Below are 9,958 nucleotides of genomic sequence, written 5' to 3'. Positions count from 1 at the left end.
TGCTGTAATTTATGACTACAGATCTGATGCAAACTCATTCTGTGACCTTGAGCAAGTCTTTTAATCTCTGGGACTTTGGCTTCCTTTCCTGTTTTAAAAAAAAAAAAAATGAGGGGGATGGTTTAGAATGATTCCAAATCCCTCTGGAACAGGGAGGGCGGTGTGAATAGGTTCTCGGGAAAGAACTCATGTTCAGCAGGGTCAGACTCCCGGAGGGAAATATTCTGAGTCATTTTTCATGATTCCAGGAATTTCTGAAGGTCATGCTTGAGGTTTGCAATGGCAAATACATTTCAGCTTCTTTGTTAAGACCAATTGATTCATAGTGACTGCTTGGAGCACAGTATTAGAAGGATTCTGAACATTTGCTCAGTGGGGAAGAAGTCCCCATTGATTGGTGCTGTCTGTCGTGCTGATCGATTGGTGCTGCCTGCCTTGCCTGCAGCAGGAGTTTTGGTGTTGCAAGTGCTGGATCTTTGCTGACTCTGTCTGAGACCAAACAACTTGAAATCCTATAGCTCATGTTCTTTTTAAATAATAAGCCAAAGAAAAAGATAATTTAAAACAAAAAATCAAATAAAAACTTAAGCAAGTTTTTTTTGTTTTTGTTTTTTACATTTTAAAAATGGAATAGGATCCCATAAAGATTTATTTATTTTTTAAAAAGTCAAGAAAAGTTCCACATTATTTATCTAAAGTAAACCTGAATATATCAATATTGGAACATATTTCAGGAATATACTATGTATATTCAAGCATATATGCATGTGTTTAAATTCACTTATAAGGGAGGGTGTAACAACATACGCACATCTACTTGACATAATGTCATTATATTAGGGAGCTCACATAGTTCTGTACCTTCTGATTGCACATGTCAATGTATTATAGAGCTCATTGAGTATCAGTTCACTAATGTTACCTGACTGTTTTCCAAGAATGCTTAATAATAATAGTTTGCATAAATTAGTTGCATAATTTACCAGGTGTTTTCCTCTGTGCCAGTCACTTTGTATTCAAGTCCTAAACACCTTACATTCCATAACCCAAGGAGGTTTGACACTCTTATTATCATCTTCATTTTACACATGAGATTCCAGACATAGAGAGGTTAATTAATTTTCTCTTGGTCACACAGCTAGAAAATGGCCAAACTAAAATTTGAATCCTGGAAGTCTCCTGAGCCTACAATGCTTCCCCATTGAGCTCTAACCATGTATAATGAAGTCTCACCATTCCACCTGTTTATCTGTGACCATTTTTCACACACTTATATTTTTACACACTTGTATTATTTACAAACCATGTTATACATCAGTGGTTCTCAAAGTGTGATCCAGGGTCCCTGGGAATCCCTGGGACCCATTTAAGAGAACCACAACATTGAAACCATTTTTATGACAATACTAAGATATTATTTTCCTTTTTCATCCTTATTGTCTCAGGAAATAGTGTCTGGAATTTTCATGATAAATCAGAACACAGTAGATTCAACACATAGGCAGGAACCCTACTTTCCTCTATCAGGCCAAACACTGAGTAGATTTTTAATAATATTAACCAATAACACTCTATATTTTCTTTGTATTGGAAACCATAGTTATTTTTCTTTAAAATACATTACTTATATAAGCATGCTCTAACTTTACTATTTTATGTATCAAACACATATTTAAATTATACATTTACATTTTTTATTTTTTATCCTCAGCACTGCAATAAAGTAAAATAAAATAAATCTTTATTTCAAACTAAGAAATGTAAAGCATGTGAAATATCCACAGCTATAACACACACTCAGGTTGCGTGTGTTTTCCAGGGACTTGGGCACGGTAGGCAAGTGTTCTATCACTGAGCCCCATCCCCAGCCACAAGTGGTGTTTTTGAAGTGTGTACAGGAAATACATCAGATGTAGAGATTTATCTCACTTTCTTTTCTTTTGTGGTGCTGGGGATGGAGCCCTGGGCCTGTCACAGGGCTCTGCCCCTGAGCCTGCCCCAGTCCCAGCCTCTTCTTTGAATGGCTATGCAGTGGTCCACTGCACACAGGTGATTTATTTTAACAGTCATTCGTTTCATTATTATTACATGTTTTAACACCTGATCTCGAGTTTAAACTTTCAGCAGCAGAGAGGGTGTGAAGGGGAAGGTGGCTTTGCTTTCCCACCTTGGCAATCCCAGCCTCACCTCCAGAACAATAGATCCCTGCTAGTGGCTTCTCCTCTATGTCCCTGGTCCCCTGGTGGGGTGACCTTGCCCTCAGGTCACATCTGGCAATATGTGGGCACATTTGGGGTGTCCTACTGGCATCTAGTGCGTGCCCTACAAGGCACTCTGCATGGTGAAGAAGAAAAGGGGACAAAAGCTGGTACCCCTGGGATGTCCAGTCAAAGTCCAGGCCCTTGGCTTCCCCAACAAGGAACTGAGCAAGACACACAGAAGTCACGAAGGTGAAGATAGCGCTCTGTTAGGTGGAGTGGAGCAGAGAAGGCAGAAAGAGAGATCGAGGGAGAGACCCCAGTGTCCAGAAATTAGGGTCTTATATCCTGAGCCGTGGGGCCTTCTCTGCCCTGTAGGGACCTGATGGAAGACCTTACCCCATTTGCTCCCATTGGTTACCTTGATATATCTGATTAGAATATTTTCCAGTTCCTCCTTCCCATTGGTTACTTTAGAAAAACTAATTAGAATACTGCCCACTTTACTTCCATTGGTCATTTTAAAATTTGAACCTGTGGCAGAAGTTGTCATGGTGATGTCCTCAGTGGTGGGAGTTGTCATGGTAATGGGATTTGTTGCAAACAGGGACGCCTCCTGGTCTTGTCCTCCTGCAGCTTCTTGGCCATCCTGGTGTCCCTGAACTCCTACCCAAGAGAGGCAAGTCCGAGAAAACCCAGGCTGGACGTTGTCCCCACCACCCTTCCCATCCAGGGCCTCAGGCTTGCTAGGCCGACTGACTGCACCTGAGTGCCACTCCCCGCCATCTGTATTCTCATAACACAAGAGAAATATTGCTAAGCTGAGTGAGGAGCGGTGGTTCTTAATGTGCAGGGATTAGGGGCCCCTCTGAGAATCAGAGAAAGGCTGGGGCCCCTAGGAAAAATACGCCCATTCTCACAAAAGTCTGTACCTGATTTCAGGGGCTTCCCTGGAACCCCCAGCTCTGCTAGAATTCCTGGATTGTGTGATTTTTGAATGACAATCCCAGGGCATCCCGTCCCAAGAGACGTCTCCCCTTCCCAGGGGACCCGCCTGTGCTCGGGCCCCCAGGAGAGGCAAGGAGGGGAGGAGGGAAGCTCAGGCCTCCCCTCCCGCTCCCTGGCGCTGGAATGTTTCCACTTCACCCCGAGTAAGGACGGCTGAGAAATGCTGATCATCTCCTCCCGGTGCAGCAGGAAGAGGAGCCGCGCCGCCCGGTTCCTCTTGAGAAAACACAAAGGCCCTAGCTGCTGCTGACGGAACCGCTCCGACACCTGGGGAGAGGAAGGGGACGGCGGGGTGGGGACGAGGCGGGGCTGGCCGCGAGGGAGGGCCATTCCCTCCTTCAGGCCCCCTGGACAGAGGCCTGGGCCTGTCCCTGGGCCGAGGGGCAGGGCGAGGGGCACAGGCTTCCTGGCGTAGGGAGCGCTCAGGTTGACTCTCTGGGGTGGAGGGAGGGTTTCCACGGGGCTGAGAGGGCAGGCTCCAGGCAGGGAGCCACACAGCGAGCCCCCCAGTGGGCAGGACCCCGCCGGGCTGTGCAGGAGGCCCAGGAGATGGAGCACGGCAGGCTGGCGTCTGGGAGGACAGCAGCGCCTTCCACTGTCCCTGCTGGCATTGTGCCCAATGTGCCAAAGCAGAGGCGGGACAGGGTCAGCCCTGAACCCCAGAAAGTCCTTGGGGACTATGTGGAAATGAGCCCAGAGGCGACCAGTGCCGTGGGGTGCGGGCACAGCCCCTGCGAGAGAGCAGGGCAAGGGAGCAGAAATGCGAGAACCCAGGAAGGAGGGCTCTTAGAGGGCCGCCTGAGTCTACACAGTTCTGCCTGAGGTCTACACAGGGGCTGCCTGAGGTCTACACAGGGCTGCCTGAGGTCTTCACAGGGCTGACTGGGGTCTTCACTGGGACTGCCTGAGGTCTACACAGGGATGCCTGAGGTCTACACAGCTGCTGCCTGGGGTCTGCACAGCGGCTGTCTGGGATTCTGCAGGACCTGCCTAGGTGTTGTGTCAGGAATGGCAGAGGTGCTGCAGAGCACCCAAGAGTGACCTTGACAGTACAGTGTGATCCACAGGGTCTGCTCCTCACCCAAAGTCCCCATCAGCTGGAGGCTCTAAACAACACCTATTTATTGTCTCACAGGTTCCCAGGGTCAGGAGTCCAGCCGCGGGCTTGGGTCTTCTGCTTGTGGCCTCTAAGGCCTGAAATCAAGGTGATTTACCAGGTGTACAGTCGAGACTGTTTTCATCTGAAGGCCCGACTGGAGAGAGATCTGCTTTCAAGCTGCTGTAATTCAATTCTTTATGTTTGTAAGACCGAGGCCCATTTTCTTGCTCCTGTTGCCTCTCAGGTCTCAGCCCTCTCTACAGTGTGCCAGTTTGCTTCTTCAAGGACATCAGGGGACTCTCTTCTGCTTCAGATCTCTCTGATTCCTAGACCCTCTTTTAAGACATCACCAGATTAAGTCTGGCCCACCAGACAGTCCTTTCTGATCAGCTTAGTGTCAGCTGTAACTGAATCATGGATATGACGTCATCCCATCCTATTCAGAGCCCTTTCCCACACTCACGAGGAGTGGATTCTACACACGTGTACCTGAGGGTAGGCATCTGCCTCCCCGGGTGGAGGTGAGGATGGAGGACCTTCTCAAGGGTAGGGGCCTGGCCAACTTAGTTGTCTGAAAGCACATCTCCAGGTCCCTGGGCAAGACCCACAGGGAGGCCATGGCACAGGTGAGGTGAATTCATGAGCAAACATAGGGGCAAGGTCTAAGGGAGCCAGTGACCTGCAGCTTCTCTGAGGTGCCTCTGAAGCATCCTCCCTGAGCTGTGCGGGAGTGCTGGAAAGGGTGAACACTCGACCCCCAATTCCACCCCTAGGCACAGACCTAAGAGATGCAAAAACACATCCACAAGGAAATGTCTACTCTAATGTACACAGCAGCATGATTCATACCACCCCAAACATGGAGGCAGTCCTGTGGCCTGTGATAGACTAATGGATAAAGCATGGTAAGTCCATGCTGAGGAGTAGTACTCAGGCATGAAGCAGAACAAAGCCCTGGCACATGCTGCAACATGTGAATCTAGAGGACTGGGCTAAATGAAAGAAGCCATGTGACTTTGCCTCTGAGAAATGCCCAGAACAGGGAACTCTATAGACAGAAAGTGCACTGATTGCCTGGGGCTGGAGGAGATTGTGGGTGATGGCTGAGGGGTGACTGGCATTTCTGTGGGCTAATGAGATTGTCCTAAAGTTGACTTAAGTTGATGGTAGCACACCTCTGCAACTAACAGGCATCGAGTGACCCAGTGCAAGTGAGCGGGTGGCACAGCATGCAAATCTCTCAACAAAGCCCCTAGGACAGAAAAGTCCCAGATATCAGTAGTGCTGAGGTCGAGGAGCCCTGGCTTGTAAGGTCATCTGATGCCCTGACTGTGACGTGCACTGACACTACTTCAAGCTACGGCACATGCCAGCCTCTCTCAGCCTCAGTTTCCACATCTTCAAAACAGGGGCCAATAACAGAACCCTAACCCTTTGAGGTCTGGGCTGATGCCCGCAAGCTTCGGAGGAGTGTGTAAATGGTAACCACTCAATCAACTGGTATTGGCTGCCACCCTGTTTCCTAGTGGAGTCTTCTCCCTGGCAGAAGAGCGGATGAGTAAATTCCAGGTCCCTTCCTTCAGGGACTGTTTTTCTTTGCTTCTAAACCAGTGGTGTCTGAATGCTTCTTGAAACTCCCGTCCTTCTCAGGGCACCGTGAGAATCAAGTGAACTGAGCTAAAGAAATACCAGTGGGCGCGGGAGCCACTGGATACTGACAGACATGGAAGAGGCCAGTGGTACAGACACTGAGCAGAGCACCAAGAGGAGTACAGGCCAGCCCCAGGAGGTGGGTGGGGCTAAAGGGCTTCACAACTCACCTCTTGCTGGCCACCCCTGCCCCAGTTACTCCCTGTGAAGAGGCTGCTTGGTCCCGGGCTCTGCCTCTTGTTGATTTCCTGGGTGAGCCATCACACATGGGGACCTCAGTTTGCTCATCTATGACATGGGAGTATGGCTGCCCACCGTGCAGCAAGGACTCTGTCAGAACTCCACGAGAGACCGGAGCCGCAGGCTGCCCAGCTGAAGGCGAAGACGGCCTTAGGTTTTTTATGACATTTGCTTGGGGAGCAGTCCTGGGAAACCTGCTTACCTACAGGGACGCCCTCCTCCTCAGTGTGCTCCACTAACTGGAGGCAGCTGGTCCCCTCTGCCCCTCTGAAGCTGGGAACAACTGAGTTTAGGCGATGGCGAGTGCTTTGTCCAAGGTCACACAGTGGCGAAGGGACATCCCTGAGATTCAGACCAAGACCAAACTTTCTGACTGCCCTCCTGTCCCAGCCCTCTTCGTGGCTAGTTCCGGGGTGGACACATGCATCCTTCTGGAAACCCTTGGCTGGGCAGCTCTCAGCCGGGCCCTCAGGAAGGAGTGTTTCCACAGCCTGTCACAGACCACTTTCCTCCCCAGCCCCAGCCCCATGTTGGGGGGACTCTAACTGTACCCCTCCCTCCCCATCAGTCAGTAGGGGGTGCAAGGAAAAAGAATTGTTGGTGAAAGTCAAAATGCTCTCTATCCTTACGGATTCAATCGGATTCGAGTCTTGGCAGGATCTTTGCCCTTGCTACTTGGGGAAGGAGGTGGAAAGACCCTGAAAAGTTGAGCTTTTCCTTGGATTTGGGGAAAGGGGAGCTTTCCTGGGGTCCTTTTTAAAAGGCCCTCCCCTCATTTCCGGCCGCGGCTGCCAGCCTTGGCTGGGCGCCTGGATCCTGTTGCCATGACGACAGGAAGAGGCGGTGGCGGCGGCAAGCGATGCTGAGAGATGGAGGCTAGTGGGGGTGGGGGTGGTGGCTTTGAAATGGGGGTGGGGGTAGGGTTCAGGGGCGGGGGACGCGAGCGGGGAGGGGCAGGTACCCTGCGTCTCTGGCCCCCTGAGTGCCTCTGAGCAGACCCCTCTCCGTTATTTTTCTCGGGCTCCCTGTGGTGTTCCCCCAGTCTCTGCCTGTCTCTGGGTCTCTGGGTCTCTCTCCAGTCTCAGTCTCTCTCCATCTGTCTCTCTTTCTGGGTCTCTCTTTCCTTCTGCACCTGGCTTTCTGTCTTCAGGCACCTTCTGTCACCCAGAGCCCTCTCCCCTAATTTTCTCTCCTTATTTACTCTCTCCTCCTGTCAGTCACCCTCTCTCCACCAAGACCTTGCCCCCTCCCCGCTTCTCCCCCTCCCCCTTTCCATTGCTTCCCCTCTTCCCAGTTCTCCCCCATGCTCTCAGTCCCTCTGTCTGTCTCTCCCATCTGTCTCTCCTTCCTCCTCTCTGGATGACTCTGTCCCTTGTCCTCCTTCCCTTCTGTTACTCAGTTCCCGACCCCCCCTCCTCCCCCTTACCCCAGCCCTCCCCCACTCCGTCCCTTGGTTTCTCTCTCCGGGTCTCCGTCTCTGTCCCCTTCTCTCCCCGGGTATTTCTCTCTGTGTGTGTCTCTCCAACTTCCTTCTGTTACCAGTCTCTGCCTCCCCCAAATTCCTCCCTCCCCCATCCCTGTTCCCCGTCTCCGAGTCTCTCCTCCCGTCTCTCCTGTCTCGCTGTCTCTCTCCCTCCCTCCCCAGCTCTCACTCTCTTCTTCCCCAGCTTGCTTCTGCCACCCAGACCCTGCCCCCCATCCTCTCCCTTCCCCCATCCATCTCCTCTCGGAGGCTCCCCATCCCTCAGCAGCTCCCCTCCCCCTCCCTCCCTCCTCCCTCCCTCTCCCGTCCTCCAGCTCCGCACTTTACCCAGCGACACGAGAACCAAATTGTCTCCTCACCTTTTTTTTTTTTTTAATCCAGACCCTCACTCCCGGGGGGGCCCAGACTCAGAGCTGCCCCAGCTCCCCCTCCGCCTCCGCACCCCCATTCCTCTTACGCCTCCTCATTTCACCCCTGCCAGGTCGGACGCCTGGGTCCCTCATTGCTGGGGGAGGGGGAAGCTGCGAGAATTGGGAGCCAAAAGGGCTTTTCTGGGGGGGTGTCGGCGGGGGGGCTGGACATCCCTGCCCAGTGCATCGGAGAGTTGACCTATCGATCACAGAGGTGAGACCATCTTCTTATTAATCAGAGGTGGGTGGATGTAGAATTCAGGCTCTCTGACTCCCCTAATTCTGGAGAAAGGAGCCGGCCCGCAGAAGAGAGGACAGTGACCCCCTCCTATCCGGAAGCTTTAGAATTGGAGGGTCCCCTGTTCCTTCCTCATTTGCAGCCGCGGGCAGATGGAGTCAATGAAGAGTCCCTAAAGCCAAACAGATTGTCCCCCAAATTGGCAAAATGAAAAGATCCTCAAATCTTTATTGATGGAGAAATTCCCTCCTTTCCCTCCTCATCCCTTCCTCTCTGTCCCAGGTGGTAGGGGCCCAGCAGTGGGGAGGTACATCCCCGGGGTCACAGGCTCACCCTGTGGAACCAGAGATTAGTCAGGACAGCAGAGGTGGCTGTGCTGGGGGCCAGGGGCCAGGGAGAAGAGGCCGAGAGGCAGGAGAGGGGCTGGCTCTGGCGAGAAAAGAGAGGAAGGGGCCAAGACCGAGCACCAGGACAGAGGCTAGGGACACCAGGTCCAGCGTGCCCAGGGCCCAGGAGGGGGCTGTGTGGGCAGGCAGGAGTTGCAGTGGGGGAGGGAACACATGTGTGGGGCACTAGGCCCCGTTGCCATGGAGACGCCCCCCCTAGACAACCTTTCTCAGCAGCCCCTCCTGGGAGGACCCGGTCTGGGGCCAGCTGATGGGGGGCGGAGAGCCAGAGGAAACTGGGAGGCCAAGGTCACCCTGCAGGGGGACCTAGGTTTGGGGGTTGATCCCCTCCTGTAAGGCTGCCAGGCTCCTTACTCTAGGGGGACTTGAGGAAGAAGTCTAGGAAAGTGGTGGAAACAGCTCAAGGACACATGGCCAGGGGGAGTGGGTATGGTGGCGGCAGGAAGCTGGGGTATGGTGGCATGGTGGTGGGGAGCTGTGAGAGAGAGAAGTGAATGGACAGTGGGGGGGGGCAGAGTGGGCAATTGTTCCCAGTTGAAAAGAGAGTTGTAGTCTTTCGGATCACATTTTTCTGAGGGTGCAGTGGATTAGAGGATCTTTTTAAGTCTGGAAGAAGTTGGGGGCTTCTCTGTAAGTTCCTGCACATGTGAAATGGCTGTGGGGGATGATGTGGGGGTGTTCCCAAGAAAGGCAGTCCATGGGGGCAGAGGAGAGGGTCTCCCTTTTGGTGGAGATGCTAGGAGCTAAAGAGGGTGAAGCTAGCAGACAAGAGTGAGGGGACTGTTCGTGGTGTAAGAGAAGTTGGGAGGGCACTTCCTTGAACCTGAAAGAGAGCAGGGTTCCAAGTGAGTTGGGAGACCTAGAGCGAGCGAGGGATCCTCTGTGATGCAGATGGTGAGCTTCTGATGGGGGCTGAGGGCATGGGCCACAGTGCAGGGACAGAGGACCAGGGCTAGTGCATGCAGGGGTTAATTTTGGATAGCGGTGGTGCACAGGTCAGGTATTGGGACTTTCCTGAATGGAGAGAAACTGGGGTTTGGAGGAAGCAGGTGTTGTGAGCAGAGACGCTCTGGAGCTCAGGGTGGGGGGTGGTCATAATGGAGGAGAATGTGATGGTTATGAGTTAATCTAAGTTGTAGAGGTAGCAGGGCCAGATTTGGAAGACTTTGTTAAGCAAAGGAGAGAGAGTGGGAGCTCTCTTGGAGTCAAAGACAGGACTGGGGAG

Source organism: Marmota monax, unplaced genomic scaffold (genome assembly GCF_021218885.2).
Source record: "Marmota monax isolate L192 unplaced genomic scaffold, Marmota_monax_Labrador192_F-V1.1 WCK01_AAM20220418_F8-fsc00215, whole genome shotgun sequence".
Classification (NCBI taxonomy): domain Eukaryota; kingdom Metazoa; phylum Chordata; class Mammalia; order Rodentia; family Sciuridae; genus Marmota; species Marmota monax.
The sequence above is the reverse complement of the archived record's forward strand: the minus strand, read 5'-3'. Positions refer to the sequence as shown.